This window comes from Enhydra lutris, unplaced genomic scaffold, assembly GCF_002288905.1.
Source record: "Enhydra lutris kenyoni isolate GAN:26980312 unplaced genomic scaffold, ASM228890v2 scaffoldscaffold17, whole genome shotgun sequence".
Taxonomy (NCBI): Eukaryota; Metazoa; Chordata; class Mammalia; order Carnivora; family Mustelidae; genus Enhydra; species Enhydra lutris.
The window spans coordinates 17,573,466-17,590,814 of record NW_019154101.1 but is presented as its reverse complement, the minus strand read 5'-3'; the positions used below and the strand labels follow the sequence as shown (position 1 = coordinate 17,590,814).

The 17,349-nt window shown below is 37.8% G+C and overlaps 1 protein-coding gene across 6 annotated transcripts in view; it reads right to left on the bottom strand.

Moving 5' to 3' along the window:
* Nucleotides 1-17,349, bottom strand: part of LOC111147601 (cAMP-dependent protein kinase inhibitor beta) — a 108,404-nt gene that overhangs the window by 40,533 nt on the left and 50,522 nt on the right. For 3 of the 6 annotated variants that reach the window (XM_022503734.1, XM_022503737.1, XM_022503736.1), the window contains one exon: nucleotides 1,239-1,306. The exons of 2 other annotated variants lie outside the window; for them this stretch is intronic. The gene's annotated coding sequence lies outside the window, so the exon portion shown is untranslated. Of the gene's footprint in view, nucleotides 1-1,238; nucleotides 1,307-5,222; nucleotides 5,257-17,349 lie in introns of all 6 variants that reach the window. One more of the 6 variants, XM_022503735.1, reaches the window with a different exon arrangement.

Genomic DNA, 17,349 nt, shown 5'->3' with positions numbered 1-17,349 from the left:
AAAATGACTATTAACTACAAAGCAACAAAGTTTCAGGGATGTCCTAAAATCATAAAATGATCTAAGGTAGTCATCAACTCTAGTCAACACAAATATTTACAGTTGAGAAGCCCAGAAGTATGCTAAGCTCTTACCACCTAGTGAAGAACTTCTCAGCTCCAGACCTTAGATACTGACTGCTTCATTGTCTGTGTTTACTCCACGGGCCCTAGACTCTTGCTCTCAACTCAGTATGACGATTATTTGTCTTAGTGCTAGAAGAGGACTACATGAGATGTCAAATGTCCTTCAGGGAACAAAATATTAAATGCTGTTGCTACAGATATGCTTTTAAGACAAAGATTTTTCTTCTTCTTCTCATTGAGTCTTCTCAATTTATCTGATAAAATACCTGCTTGTGAAAAGATATGCTTGTCTTGGCCTCTTGCTAAATTGAAGCAGGAAGGGTGTCCCCAGTTCCCTGTTCCTGAGTTGGCCAGTTTTGCATCTAGCAGAGTAACAGACACTTCAAAAATATGATGAAAGTGACTAAACCTTAGCTATTAGGAGACCTAGGTCTGATTTTGTACAAAATTACCCTGAAAGTGTGACTGGAAAATACAAAGTCGTCCAAAACCATGTAACTTTTTTTCTTTTTAATTTTATTTATTTATTTGACAGAGAGAGAGAGACACAGAGAGAGAGGGAACACAAGCAGGGGGAGCGGGAGAAGGAGAAGCAGGCTTCCCGCTGAGCAGGGAGCTCAATATGGGCCTCCATCCCAGGACTCAGGGATCGTGACCTGAACCAAAGGCAGCCACTTAATGACTGAGCCACCCAGGTCCCCCAAATCCATGTAACTTTTTACAGAATACAAATTCTTCCCTTTCCTGTGTTCACACCCTACCCTTTTCCTCTTCCTTCTCATTGATGTTACAGACTTCCTAAAATATGCAGACACACAGATATTTTCACAAAGGGGAAAAAAGTAATGACAGTGACATCAAGAAAGAGAAATTGCCAAAAAATAAGTCAAACGTTCACAAGCTATAGATAGATTTGATGGTTTTCTAACAGCAGTTTTGATTTCTTTGTTTTGGGTTTTGAGAGGTGATTTTCTGTGTGTTTTACTCTCACTCAAATTTTGCGTGCCAACTCAGATTGTTTAGCCATATCCTGTCAAGAGTATTCTTGAAGGAGCCAATTCTTCCACAAAATCAATATCTAGTTCTCTAAATAAAGAAGAAAAGGATACTTACAAGTCTCTGATTAAAATATGCTGTTATCTCTAAGAGGTTTAGGAAGAAACTCTGATAAACTTTCTTTCCTGTAAATTAATTAAAAAAAAACTATTAAGTACCAGAAAGGAAACAAATTCAATTATATTAACAAATTTTATTTATTTTTTAAAAAGATTTTATTTATTTGAGAGAGAGAGAGTGAACATGATCGGGGAGGGACAGAGAGAGAAGCAGACTCCCCACCAAGCAGGGAGCCCGACGTGGGGCTCCATCCCAGGAGTCTGGGATCATGACCTGAGCTGACAGCAGACGCTTAAACAACTGAGTCCCTACATTAATGCAGGTGCCCTTACATTAACAAATTCTAATCATTTTGTTTTTATAGAGTTACAACTGGTAAACACCATGACTTGACTTTCTTAAGAAAATCAACACCTCCAATTCTACAATAAAATTTTCTGTTAAAAGTCAAAAGGCCTTCATCTCAAATAACAGGTGTTAGTACCTAGAATTGCCAGCTACAAAATGCAGTGGATAATTACTGCATCAGTGCTGTTAGGGATTAATGTCAAGTTGAGAAGGTCATCATCTAAAAGTGACTGTCCATTACAACAAATACTCATAGGCACAGAAAAATGTAAGAAAATATTTGGCATGGTTACACCTTTGGGAAACTGTAGAAACTTATTATACTTTTGGAATAGGACTGTAGAAAATTTTTTAAATCTTTCTTAAGTGCCCTGAGGCATTGTACCAATATTCCACTACCCAAATGGGAACCATGTGAAAGGAATCCAACAATCTTGCTCCTAGAAACAAAGATAAACAATGTACGTATAATTTCTGTTCACAAAATGGGCCCTGTATCCCAGGGTTGAGCACCTGACACAAGAAGGATGAAAAATAATAGGAGCCATTTACTCTTCTCGGACTCTTGCAACGACATCCTAAATGACTCTTCTCTTATGCATTCTTGCTTCCTGCAAATCCATTCTTTACTCAGATGTCAGATGGAATTATTTCAAAGTAAATGTGCTCATGGTCATTCTCTAATTAATCCTTCACAGCCTTCCCATCACCTACAAGGATCAAGTCCAAGCCCTTTTGCAGAATGCATGGTGCCCTCCAGGAGCTGGCCCCAATCCACCTCTCCTTCATTTTCACCCATGCCCAACCTGCATTAGTCCTAAAGCTCTGAGGTCATACCCAATTAATGGCACCTCTTTGCCTTATTTATATTGGCCTTGTGACTGAGGTCCTTTGCCCGCGATTCCCTCTCTATCCCCTGGCTAGCATACATTCTCCCATTCAGGGTTAACTTGGGCACCCCTATCCCAGAAGACTTCTATGCCCTTTGGGCTAGTATGCTCCTTCCCCTGTGCTCTGAAACACTCTGGTGTATCTCCATTATTGAACTTACAAATTTCTGATTACTGCTTCCCATCTCCACCTCACCAATTTTTAAAGCCTTTTGAGGACATCGGCTGTGACTCATTCCTCTTGCACAACATTTTGTACATGGTAGGAGGAATAAAATAAATATCTGTTGAATGTCAAGGTGCATGAGGTATTTTTCAGACTCGGAGCTGCCTGGATGCATACTTTATCACTGTGAAAGAATTTTAAAATCCAAAATGGATATCTTTTAACTTGTTCCTGTACTCAGCTTCCCATATGGTTTGCACTGTTCCTCTCATTCTGTATCTGGGACTATTTCCCTTCAGTTGAGTCTAATTTGTTCAGGCCAAATATAAGGAACTGAGAAGAGGAAGAGAAAAATAAATGAAAACATGATCATGGGGGAAGTAGCAATAAAATAAAAATGTATAAGCTTCAAAATTTATGTACTGTAATATAAATATTCACCCCTAAAAACAAGATTACAAAAACATACTTTTGTAGTTCTAATTTTCTCAAACATCTGCATACAGCTCTTGGCAAAGATCTAGTAGAAACTGCAAACAGGAACTCAATTTAAAGTAAGTTTGATAAAACTAAACATTGTTATTTGTGTCTTTCAAATGCATGTTTTAAAAAAGCCCTTTTGTATACCTTTACCATATTAGTGTTTTCATCTTATGAATTTCCACTATTCCTGCCCATTGTAATAGAACCAAGAAACAAAAAAAGAAATAGTATGCTGACATAGTTACTTTTCCCTCTCTACCTCTTTGCAGTTTATGTTATATCCAAGTATAATTATAGGATGGACTTTGAAAATAATATTCCATACATATTTTTGATAACTCACACAGATCAAAATTAAAGATTAAGAGACTGGGAGAGTCTTTACTTGTCCTAAGTTATCAACTATCAACAATTTTACTAACAAAAGAGCAGTAATTTCTGAAAAGATTTCAAGAACAGTGGCATGCCCTTAATAACAACAACAAAATTGTTTGAGTAACACATCTCCTATTTATGAATATTTATTTTTATAAATTATAAGTATCACTCTACTAATAGACTAATGTAAGTTATATGTTATATTATAAATTATTACATATACTAGATACATTGACAGAAATTTAAAATGAAATAAAAATAATATAACTGGCTATTCTACTATGTTCTTCCTGAACTTCAGTATAAGATGCAGGATCTGTAAGACATTGCTACTGCACAAGGTCTAATTCTCTCTACTATCTCTCTTAGAACTGCTATTAAATCTAGAGAAAACATAGTGTTATATACAAAGGCTAGGAGATACTCAAGGCGAGGAGCCAGCAGTCTCACCAAAGGGTGTTGGTTGCAGGCTTGACAAGAGGAGCAGAGCAAGGTGTGGGCAGGTCAGCAGAAATCCATCATATCAGAACCACGTACACTCAGAATTGTGAATCATCTAGTCCAGTGGTTTTCAAACTATTTTTTTTCCCAAATGAACTCTTTGATGAGCAGATGGCCCATATGTAAGACAGATACACACAGAACTGCTCTGGTTAAAGCAGCTCCCAGGCTCTACCCACTCTCTCCTCTTCCTCCTCTCCTCCTCCTCCTCCTCCAAAAGATGTAGTCTGAAAATGACATAACCACACTGCCATTAGAGATGAGGTTACCAGGCTAGAGATGGAACGAGAGCAGCCATTTCAAGACAGAATGTAAAAAAGCAGCTAAAATTACTCAGACTGGGCACTTGTTCATCTTCCCATTTAATGCCCCAGCCTTTTTTCATGGAGAGGCTTCCCTGTGCATCCTGATCTGATCTCAGTTGTAAATGTAAATACTTAAACTATGATGATCTGATAGCATTTAAGATAATTTTTGCTCCTAGTGTTTGGTAAAATAATGAGTATTTATTTTCTCTTTGAAATATATATTTCCTAACTTGCAAGTTTTAATGACTCAAGCAGCCAGCCATGTCGATATACAATTAATTTACATAAAGAAGGATCTGGAGCATCTCAAACACAAGATTTTAGGAGGTCCCTGAATCCTCAGAAATCAAGGTGAGTAATATTTAATGCATTTTTCAAAAAAATCAAAATTAGTTTGAAAACTCTATGATGAGGGACGCCTGGGTGGCTCAGTCGGTTAAGAGGCTGTGTTTGGCTCAGGTCATGATCCCGGGGTCCTGGGATTGAGTCCCAGATCAGGCTCCTTGCTCAGCGGGGAGCTTGGTTCTCCCTCTGCCTGCCGCTCCCCCTGCTTATACTCTCTCTGACAAAAAAATAAAATATAAGGGGGCGCCTGGGTGGCTCAGTGGGTTAAAGCCTCTGCCTTCGGCTCAGGTCATGGTCCCAGGGTCCTGGGATCGAGCCCCACATTGGGCTCTCTGCTCAGTGGGGAGCCTGCTTCCTCCTCTCTCTCTCTGCCTGTCTCTCTGCCTACCTGTGATCTCTATCTGTCAAATAAATAAATAAAATCTTAAAAAAAAATTTAAAAAAAATAAAAAAATAAAATATAAGAATATATATATAAAACAATAAATAAAAACTATGATAAAAAAAATCAAACATTTAAATAAAGATTTGACCTGTATTTGTGCAACTCAGCTTCACATACCTTGCCTGGACCTGGACCTGCTCCAGTATCTTCTCTGAAAGAATAAAGAACTAAATATAAATATAACGTCAGATTACTCGTATTAAATAAATGTCTGTCTCTACATTACCTAGAAAAAGAAGCAAATGTAATCTGGAGGACAAAGTCCAAACCAGGTGTGTTCTGTGATATATACCATCACACCTCAGTCTGAAGGACCTAGGACGAGGTTAAGGTGTTTGGGAACAAAGAAGCAGCTGGACAACTGTAACACATGAAGTAATCCTTAGTTCATGCTTGCATTTGAGCAATTTTACAATTTCAGTGAGCTACTAAATCTAGTTATAGTTGCTTCAATAAACATTCTTCTATTTTCATTTTGTTTTTAAAAGCAAATCGTAGTTCTAAAATGCATAAAAACCTGAAAGTTGAAATGGGTCAAGTGAACATCATCTGATTCCTAAAAGCAAATTAACTACTTCAACTGCAAGACCTAGTTTCAAAAGGCTGTTCTTAAAATGTATTTAACCTCTCAAACGTGACAATGGTGAAAACAAGCTTCAAAGAAATGAATCATTGTGACATTAGCAAGTACGTGCATTCATGAAGATGTTTCCATCCACAGCCCTAGTTTAGGAAAATAAATGACTCCATGTCTGACACAGAGCAGGCACTCAACACATATTTACTAAATAGATAAATGAATCAATGAATGAGTGAACTTTGCAAAAAAGATTGAAACAGGTAGACTAGGACCAGATAATAAAGAGCTTTGAAGGTTAAGAGCAGGAGGTTAAACAAGGGGCGGGGGGAGGGGGGGGGAGTGGCTCTTTAAAAGAAAGAATGGGTGTCTTGATAATGAGCCATCCGTAAATCCAGCTAAAAGTCTTCTAGCAATAATCTTGGCAATGGGCAATAAAGGCACACCAAAGGGTAAAGACCATAAAATTGTAGTAAGGAAGGTGTAGCAGCTGCTGTTAGTTGGTTCCCAAAGTTCTTCTCCTTGTCTTCTATAGAAATAGGAAGTTTAGCTGGGCATGTAGCTAAAGACCATATAACCAGGCCTCCCATGCTGCTAAATAAGGCCCTGGATTTTGCCATTTGAAGATGGGTTATGAGCAGAAGTAATGTATTTCATTTTTAGGTTATTTCCTAAAAGAAAGGAGAATGTGGCCTCTGCCTCCTCTTGTCCCCTTGTTGAACACCGGTCTGTGCCTGTTGTGCTGAGCCATCACCCATCAAGCAGACAAGGACAATCAAGACTTTGGGGATGACAAAGGATGGAAGGAGCCTGCATTCTTAGTAGGGCTATGCCACTATTCCACCCCTGTACCATTGACCTGAGCTGTCCACAGTACAAAACTACATTTGCATCGTGTTGAATCCAGCTATTTTGGCTCTTTGTGAAAACTGGCAAACATCTCTTATCTGATACAGATGAATCTAAAAAACACTTCAAAATGGAAAACTCTGTAGAATATGGTGATAGCTCTAGTGAATGAAGGAAAGCCATGAGCTGGAACAATTCCAAGGTTTTATGTTTGGGGAACTAGGAGAGTGGAACCACTAATAAAATAACTGATGAGCTGGTGACATTTAAATGGTCCCAATAGAGCCCAGGGGACATGAACAATAAGTCATGGAACTATGGACTCAGGCAAGAGGAGAAAATTTAAAATGGAAACTTCAGCAATTTTGTATAGAATATAATTGAAGAAATGAGAATTGATAGAATGTCAGGCTCAGAGAGATCAGTGTGTCAAAAACTTAACAGGTGTTCTCCCAGAAGGCAGGAAGAAGAATCAGTAATCAGCAAAGGCTAAATAAATAAATAAAAATGTTTATTCTTATCTTAATAAGAGAAGGGTAGTGATTTGAAATCTAAAGAACAGAATTAACCTTAATCCAAGAAGACAAACAAATTTAAAAGGGATTTGATACAGCTTATAGTTCTTCAATCTGTTTAAAGTTCTCATGAAAAATTAAAGCAAACATTTCTTGAAATAAAAAAGCACTAATGAGGGTTCTGAACAAGCCAAGCCTCAATCATGCCTTAGTTTCCAGTTAAATGTCCAGAAGGCCAAGACAGAAAAGAACAAGCAACAGATACTTACACCATTTTCTCTTTTCCTTATTCTCACGGTAGAGGAAGGAACAAGAGGAGAGGAGTAGAGGGAAGTGGAAGCAGAAGTGTTTTGTTACTGTTCTCATCCTTTCTACAAGGCTAATATCTGGAAATGACAAAATAAAACAAAAGCCTCCCCAACTTTTACTAAGTTACATTCAAAGACGCAGTAGATCTCAATTTCACTCTGGATCTAAATTTAAGTCACAGTGGATCTAAATTTATGCTTTGAAGTTAATACAAGGTTGGCAATGGGCAAGTCAACTGTGACAATGTAAGAGTCTGGGAATCTGTTTCACTCGCCAGATGCTTTCCTATTACTGGAAGATCACCAGCATTCCAGAATATTCAGGCAGCGTTGTGTGCCATGCTCTTAGATAGCTCATCCTCCCACCTGGCCTCTGCCACCAGAGGATATTTTTTAGGGAACCATCAGACCAAAGATTTCTGTTCTCCATTCCACTGGCCACCACTATCCACTTCAGACTGATGACGATAACTATATTAGCTTTTTCTTAAGATTATTTTCTCCGTAGCTTTAGTCTGCAGAATGTACATTGTAGCTACCCAAGGACATCAAAATTTTAGGATTCTTTACCATTATATTTTTATTGAAACCAATCATAGTAATTCACTTTGTATGAGGAATTGATATTCCCCTCCTTTCCTTTGAAGAGAAATCTGTTAGTAATCTTTCCTCTTCACATAGTGACTGCATTATGCATGGTCTTTAAACTGTCTGTGTGTGGGGGGGTTGTCCTTATTGTTTCTAGCATTATACTTGAGTTTCATAATCTTTTTTAAAGTTCTTAATACTGGCTCAAATTGTGGGATTCCACCCACCCCCCTTTTTTTTTAAATAATGACCAGACATTACTATTTATTCCTTTAAGTAAATCAGGGTTGAAAGGCTTGCCCTAAAATAACCTCTCCTTTATAAATGGTTGCAGAATACCTGAACAAAAGTTACCATACACCATCAAGTTAGCTTGTGGCAAAAAAAGAGCTTTTCTCTAATCTTGAGCTGATATAAGGGAAGAAGGTATACGTGTATCAGGGGCGGGGGCAGGAAGGAGGATTGTGTTTCATGGTACTTAGCATACAACATGCAAAACTGTCATGCTTCACTCCCATCTGTCCTGCCCATCTCCTCAGGTGTGGCTTGTGTGGTTTAAAATTCCTGGCATTGAACATATAAACTGAAAGCCACTCTGATCACTCAGGAAAGCCCCTTTCTCTACCTCCTTATCATGTGTCATCGGAAAACCACATTGCTAAAGCGCCAGTTACACATTTATTATAAACTACTTACTGTTTTTTAATGTTTGCTTGCCAAGCTTCAATAAAGGAAGTTATATTTTAAATTTTTTTAACATTATATTTATTCATCTGAGAGAGAATGAGAGAGAGCATCAGGGGGAGGGTCAGAAGGAGAAGCAGACTCCCAGCAGAGAAGGGAGCCCCCCGATGTGGGACTCGATTCTGGAACTCCAGGATCATGACCTGAGCCAAAGCCAGTCGCTTAAGCAACTGAGACACCCAGGCACCCTATATTTTAAAATTTTCCAACAATATTAAACTTCTTAGCCTATAGTACTTTCTTGCTTATATCACAACCCTCAAACACCAGGAAATCATCTCATAAGCCTCAGATGTGCTCTAAATGATTTACAACATTTTAATAGGTATATCTGGGACTAAAGAGAACACTGTCCGGCATCACAGTTAATACAGTAATTTCGGTGGTAATAAAAAAAAAGAGTTAAAATTCTGAGTACTAACCCAATACTCTTACATTGACACTAGCATATTTAGATCTGGCGTTTATGTTCACAAAGAAAGCCAATGAAAACGATGTTATATAGGAACGTGAATATACCAACATGGGAGCTAACAAGTGTTGAGTGTTCATGATTTTCCAGATGTCTCACGCTGGACATTCTCACACTGAATCCTTACAAAAGCCTTCAAAAGTAGATATTAATACTACTGGATACCTGACAGAGCCTGTGGTTATAATGGAACCAGCACCAAGCAGTGTCAAGATGGGAACCCAGTCTGCCTGACACGGAGACATACTGTCTCATGAACAGCAGTGAAACTTGATTCATTCAACCCACAGGAGCCCCAAAAAGTAAATACGTGGAAAATATGCCACATTATGTTTTCAAAGTGGTTTTTGTAGGACATTGTATTGGCATTGCGTTTTAATGCCAGATGCTCCATCCTCACCTTGATGAGATCAGTGACCTGCTCAAAGGAGCCAGCTCTGTTTTTTTAGAAGCACAACAATATCCTTGAGGACAGTTCAGGACAACACTGGGTGATGGACATGAAGGAGGGCACATGATGTAATGAGCACTGGGTAATATATAAGACTGATGGATCACTGAACTCTACCTCTGAAACTAATAATACACCGTATGTTAATGAATTGAATTTAAATTAAAAAATAAAGACAAATTAACCAATATTAAAAAAAAAAAGTGTTTCCATCCTCCTATATCTACCAGAAAGTGATTTCACGGACTTTTAGAGTAACGGGTGTGAAGTGGAAGAGGAGCACAATAAATAGATTCTCAGTTTTAAATGACATATATTATTAAATATAAAAATATTACAATATATTATTCTCTATAAATACATTTATTATTGTTGTTGTTATTGTTACTGTTACTATTTAGTGCTCTTTTGGGTAAGACAAGATGCTTTTATGAAATGGACACACTGACTTGTGACGAAACAGTAAAGCCTTTGGACTTCATTTTCCATATTTGCTCAGATAGCCTGTGGGAGCTTTAAGGGCTTATGCAACATAACCCTTCCTGAGCCATGTTAAGAGATGGTGTCAAAGGCAGGAACATTAGGCAAAGGAAGTCAGACAGTCCAAAAGGTTTGGCCAGAGAAGGCTAACGCTGGGAAAGAGTCTAATACTAAAGACAGTATAATGCTACACACATGGGCTTTGAAGCCAGATGGTCTCTAGAACTTAATAGCTATAACTTGGATAACTTTGGCCCAACTTTCTGTATTTATAATGTGGAAAGAAAACTTCTGCCTCACAGAATATGTTATGAATGTTAAGTGAGACAATGTCTGAAAAGTACTCAGTATAATGCCTAACATGTAGTAAGTGCTTAATAAATGATAGTCATTATTAGGATGTTCTTTGTACCCAAGGAGAAACTGTACTTTAGAAGGCTAAGTGACTAGCACAAGATCATAGGCCATTTCTTTATTGTGGGGGGAAGGGAATACAAACTCAGCTGCATCTAAAGCCAAATTGCTTCTAAATAACCCATTACCAGGGCACCTGGGTTGCTGTCAGTTAGGCATCTGAATCTTGGTTTCAGGTCAGGTAATGATCTCATGGGTCTTGGGATCAAGCCTTGGCTAGTGGTCGGCGCTCAGCAGGGAGTCTGCTTAAAGACTGCCCCTCCCCACCTGTGCACATGCTCCCTTGCTCGCTCTCTCTCAAATAAACAAATGTTTTTTTAAAAATTTTAAATAAATAACCAATTACCAACATAGGACCAGAAAAGGTCTGAGAAAATTTCAAATGCACTCTAATTTTTTTTTTCACTAACAAAACTGACGTTACAGCCAACTCTTTTTTTCTCTTCCTGACCTCCATTTCCTTTCAAATCTAACTGTGTGAATTCCTATGTGATTTGATTCCGTTAGTTCTTGGGCGAAAGGTCTCCTTGCATCTATTTGTCCTGATATTCTCAGTCATAGCTATTTCTCTCTCCTATAGTCTAGGAAAAACACACATAAAAGAGAATTCTACAGAGGAACATTATTCGAAAGGCATTTATCTTTGCTAACTATTTAACATGCTGCAGATTTAGAGATGTTTCTAACTGAATAAGATATAGAATGTCAGTCTCAGATTTTAGAATAATATTAAGAAAAGAAAAAACCTGAAATAGCATTTTGAGATAAATCCATTCTTGAAGGGTCTTTCAAGAGTTGCTTGTAAGCACCAACTGTAAAAACAGTCTCTAAAAAGCAAAGCAACCAAGTAAAGACTTCATACTCAGTTCGTCAGTAAAGAGACGTAAGCCGTAATGCTCATCTCCGGTTTCCTATCTATCCTTGCTAAGGGATGCAGCCTAGTCTTGTTTCTTTTTGACATTGTTGTTGCTTGTTGTCATTTTCATTTTAAAGAGTTTTCTTTAATCCAGGTATTTGGGTCAACTAAAAAAAAACTTCGCTTTTCTAATTTTTGGTCTGTCTAGAACTGGAGAGCTATTCGGAGCAGGCCACTGCGTTAGGCTGTGTAGACTGGGCATCACAACTACCACTCACACTGTAGTCCCACACTCACAGCTGAACTGAAGACACTGTTGTCATTGAAGGACAAATTTAGAACAAAGGAAAATCTTAATACTTTTTATAAGGATTTATTTTTTTCCCCGGTGTTGTTTACTAGGCCCACTCAATTCCTCATATTAAATATATTTGGCTTTTAGAAGAATTAACTGATTTACATATGCTTCACTTGAACTGATGTAGATAAGCTTCACATTAAGACATTAAATTCAATGCAGGGTGACAGACAGGATCAAAAATAAAGAGCTAAAACTCCACAAAAATATATTTAACGTCAAAATCATCCCCCCTTCCTTGAATTTGTGAGTGACTACATGTCTCAGACTGAGGCCAGTGACATTTATTACTGGCTGCATTTACATCTCCAATAACAGCAGCTTATTCACGTCAGGATTTATCTGACTCAGAGAAAAATGGCAGCTGCGGGGGTGATTCACTAAAACCAATTCTCAGTGAAGCAGCTGCCACCGAAAGCTGTGCTTCTCACATCAATCACTTACTGATTGTCACAGCTAGTTGAGTCACAGCATCTGCCCCGTCTATTGATTTCGCGGTTGTTGATATTTGCGTTGCATTGCAGCACTACTGTTGTCACATCACACTGCACTAGTTGAAATAACATCAGCTTGGGGACCCTTCAAATATGAGAAAATTCACATCATCATGAAAATACGACCGTTCTGTGAAGGAGCTGGTGAAAGAGCAATCATTCCAACTGCTAAGAGACAAACCTATTTTTAGTCGAATGAGCCCTCCCCCCCCCCCCCCCACTTCTGGGCTTCTCTGGGGGATTGACCTTGGTAGGTGAGACCCCAGCAAGTGTCACAAATACCAGATTTGGCATCATAGGTTGAATTGTGTCTCTTAAAAAGACACTTTGAAGTCCTAACCCCAGTACCTATGAATGCGATCCTATTTGGAAATAGGATCTCTAGGGGCACCTGGGTGGCTCAGTGGGTTAAGCCTCTGCCTTAAGGCTCAGGTCATGATCTCAGGGTCCTGGGATGGAGCCCCACATCGGGCTGTCTGCTCAGCAGGGAGCCTGCTTCCCCTCCTCTCCCTGCCTGCTGCTCTGCCTACTTGTGATCTCGCTCCCTCTGTCAAATAAATAAATCTTTAAAAAAAATAAAAAAGAAAAAGAAATAGAATCTCTGTAGATATAACTGAGTTGAGATGAGGTTATATTGAATTAAGGTAGGCCCTTAATCCAATATGACTGTGTATCCTTATAAAAAGAGCGAAGACAATGTGAAGAGGCAGCTATAGAGAGAAACCTCATGGCAAGATGGAGGCAGAAACTGGAGTAATGCATTTACAAGCCAAGGAGTACCGAGCCCTACCAGAAGCTGGAAGAGACAAGGAATGATCATTCCCTAGAGGGTTTTTGGAGGGAGCATAGCCTTGCCAACAGTTTGGTTTCAGACTTTTGACTTCCAGACTGTGAAAAATAAATTTCTGTTCTTTGTAAGCCCTTCAGTTTGTGGTACTTTGCTATGGCAGCCCTTCTGGGGTATCGATCTGGGGACAGTCAAAGAATCTTCAGCTGCTCCTGGAGGGCACGGGTATAAACAGCGTTGACCCAGGGAACCATAGTGACTACATAGACTTCTCTCACGGGCCACGTTTACTCAGATTAGAGACTTTTCTCAAGTTAAAGCATCCTTAAGTGTATAGATAATTCTGAGGATAAACAAAATCAGGACACAACTAAAAGATCTTAGACTTTAAAATATATAAAAATAGCTTGAGAGGAGCCAAATACCCCATAACACCTTATGTTTCTAGTGCTTCCTGGTGTTATCTCATGACCTGTCAGTATTAAGAGATGTCAAGCTGTCACCACATTTATTTATGCCTAAAAGTTTCAACACACTCAAAAAAATGAACAGATGTATTAGAATCACTAGAGTACCTACTTCCATGAAGTTTTTCAAAGCAAAGGAAATGCAGAAGAAATTGCACAATGAGGATAAAGGAGACAGAAATATGCTCAAGGAATTGAGCCATTAAATTAAATCTTCATAATTCTTGCTTAAGTTTTTCTCTTGCAAGGTAGAAAAACATGGCAGCTAAATTCAGACACCCTTGAGTTATGCCAGCCCCACCGCTAATGAGCTCTATGTCTTTGGGCAAGTTACATATCCTCTCTGAACTTCAATTCACTCATTAGTAAATGAGACTAATAATCCTACCAACTTTATAAAGAAAGCATTTGGTGATAATAATAATTATTATTATTATTACTAATCTCCATGTTAACTTAAGTTGTCACTTCAGTCATGGAAGAGTGTGCCTCCATACCTCTGCCATCTATTTTTAATCCAGAAAGAAATAAAGTCAGCTGCAAAATGGGTCGACTTTAAAAAATACCTAGAGTGCCGTAGCCTTACTTGGACTACATGCAATTGGACAGAAAGAGAAAATCATTTGCAAATCTTGTTGAGAAGAGTTTCTCTAAAATATTCTAATCCTTTTCTCCTGCTTGGTAAATGGAAGATACTGGATATGACACTATCTTTTTAATCACTGAGGCTCTCACAGCTTTTGATGGTCATTACATACCCTGAATATCAAATATTATTAAGATGATCTTTTTTACATAATACTTTAAACTAATAAATATATCAAAATTGCCTTCTATAATATACAAAGCATGCTCACTGTACTAAATCTATACCCTTACAATGTTATCCTATTCTTCTGCTTCATTTTGTTTCATCTTCCACAGGTAGAATTTCAGATATCTAAAAAACCATTTATCATGCCCTCTTTTCTTTCTTTTTTTTTTTTTTTAAGATTTTATTTATTTATTTGACAGAGAGATCACAAGCAGGCAGAGAGGCAGGCAGAGAGAGAGGAGGGAGCAGGCTCCCCTAGAGAGCAGAGAGCCCGATGCGGGGCTCGATCCCAGGACTCCGAGATCATGACCCTAGCCGAAGGCAGCAGCTTAACCCACTGAGCCACCCAGGCGCCCCACCCTAACTCTTTTCTTATCAAACTAAAATAAATATCAACTACTTATAACTTGTTATTTTTAAAACCTCTTCCGACATGTTGAACAGTTATGTTTTTGAACGTAAATATAGTTATTTACTTTTTAGGCTGACAACTTTAATATTGTTGATTTCAGTTCACCAGTCTGATCAGAAATAAGTATCATTTCTTCCAATATTGTACCATCAACAAAGATGGAAAAAAAAATGTCTTCTAGTATTAAAAAAAGCTCACCCAAAAACAGTGCTAAGGAGAATATCACTAGAGGTTTTTCTCCACCTTGAAATGGGTCCATCCAAGAAAGGAACATAGAGTTTATAGATAGATTTTGGATCTGAAGACTTAAGATGGCTAACATGGCAATACTCTCCCCCCTCCCCAAACTGACCTACAGATTCAAATATAAGCAACACTAAACCCCAGCTTGCTTTTTTTTTTTTTTTTTTTTTGGCAGAAATTGACAAACCGATTCTGAAATTCAGCTGGAAAGTAGAAAATGTGAAACAGCCAAAACAATCTTGAGAAAGAACAAAGTTGGAGGACTCACAGATCTTGATTTCAAACCCTAACACAAAGCTCTAGTAACCAAGACAGTGTGATGCTGACATAAAGATAGACATGTAGATCAATGGGACAGAATTGAGAGTCTAGAAAAAAACAAAAACACACATTTATGATCACTTGATTTTCCACAAAAGTGTCAAGACAATTGAATGGGGGTAAGAATAGTCTTTTCAACAATGCCAGTACAACTGGATATCCAGGTGCAAAAGAATGAAGTTGGATCCATTTCCCACCACACACAAGAATTAATTAAAAACGGATCAGAGACCTAAATGTGAGAGCTAAAACTGTAAAGCTTTTTTAGAAGAAAAATAAGTAAATCTTCATGAACTTGGGGTAGGCAAGAGTGTCACAAATATAACACCAAAAGTGCAAGTGGCAAAAGAAAAAAGAATAGATAAATTGAACTTCACTAAAATTAAAAACTTTCGCCCATTAAAGTATACCCTCAAAAAGTAAAAAGGTTATCCACAGAACCGAAGAAACTATTTGCCAATCATATATCTGATTAGCAACCTATACCTAGAATATATAAGAACTATTACAATTAAATAATAAAAGATAAATAACCCAATTTAGAAAACAGGTAACAGGCATTAATAGACGTTTCTCCAAAGCAGATATGCAAATAGCCAAAAGGCACATGGAAAGATGTGTAACATCATTATTCAATAGAAAAATGCAAATTAAAACCACAATGAAGTATATCACTTCATAGCAGGATGACTGTGGACAACGACAAGTATTGGCAAGGATATGGAGAAATTGAAAGCCTCATCCAATGCTGGTTAGAATGTGAAGTGGTGCAGCCTCATTGAGAAATAGTTTGCCAATCCCTCAAATTGTTAAATAGTTACTATATGACCCAGGCATTCTACTCCCAGGTATATACCCAAGAGAAAAAAAAAAAAAAGCATATACTCATCTGAAAACGTATACAGGCATAACATTTTAACATTTCTTCACAGCAGTGTCATTCATAATAACCAAAAAGTGGGAACAACACAAATATCAGTTGATGAGTGCATAAACAAAATGTAGTCTGTCTTCACCATTGAATATTATTCAGCAATAAAAAAGGAACGAAGTACTGATACATGACATAATATGGATGAAACTTGAAAACATTATGCTGAATGAAACAAAACACATGTATGTTTCCATTTATATAAAATGCCCAAAATATGCTTATTTATAGAAACAAAGTAGATTTGTGGTTTCCTAGGGCTGGTGTGGAGGGAATGGTTTGGGAAGACCTGGGGAGTCACATTAACAGCTTTAGAGTTTCTCTTTGTGGTGATTAAAATGATCTAAAGCTGTTTGTGGTGATGGGGCATGAATATACTAGAAGCCATTGAACTGTATATTTCAAATGGATCACTTTTATGGTATGTGAATTTAATGTCAAAGAAGTTTTTTTTTTAAGTTAAATAAACTTACTAGGGCACGTGCGTGGCTCAGTTAGTTAAGTGTCCGACTCTTGATTTCTGCTCAGGTCATGATCTCAGGATCCTGAGATCTAGCCCCACATCCAGTTCCACACTGAGCATGGAGCCTGCTTAAGAACTTAAGATTCTTTCTCTCCCTTTCCCTTTGCCCCTCCCCCACCTCTCTCCCTCCATCTCTAATACACAGCAACAACAACAACAACGTAAAACAACATTAAATTTACTGCAAAACATCCTCAGAGGATGTTAATGTTCAGTGCGAATACTAATATGAGAGAGGATTTGTGTGCAGTGTGCCACCCAAGTTTATCCATACAGTCATTTATTCTTAAAGAATTTTGGAAAAACAGATCTCAACTTGAACTTGATTCTTTTTTTTGAAAAAGAGAATTTGAATTAGGATGCCCTTTTGTTACATTTAATATACCTTGTATATGTTCTCTATCTTTTGATTATTTTTCTAAAATAGTAAGAAATATCTAACATGAATATTCAATCTACAAGTCTAAATGTTCATATATAGAAAAGTTTATTAAAGGGGTAAGTGTTTTAGATAAGTGATTGCAGGAATGCACAAATCACTGAGATTTTCTCCTCTTTTTACAACTCATGTCCAAAACTGTTTTCCTGAAGAAGTCACACATTTCCATACAAAAGCATGCTCTCTTTGGTCACTTAATCA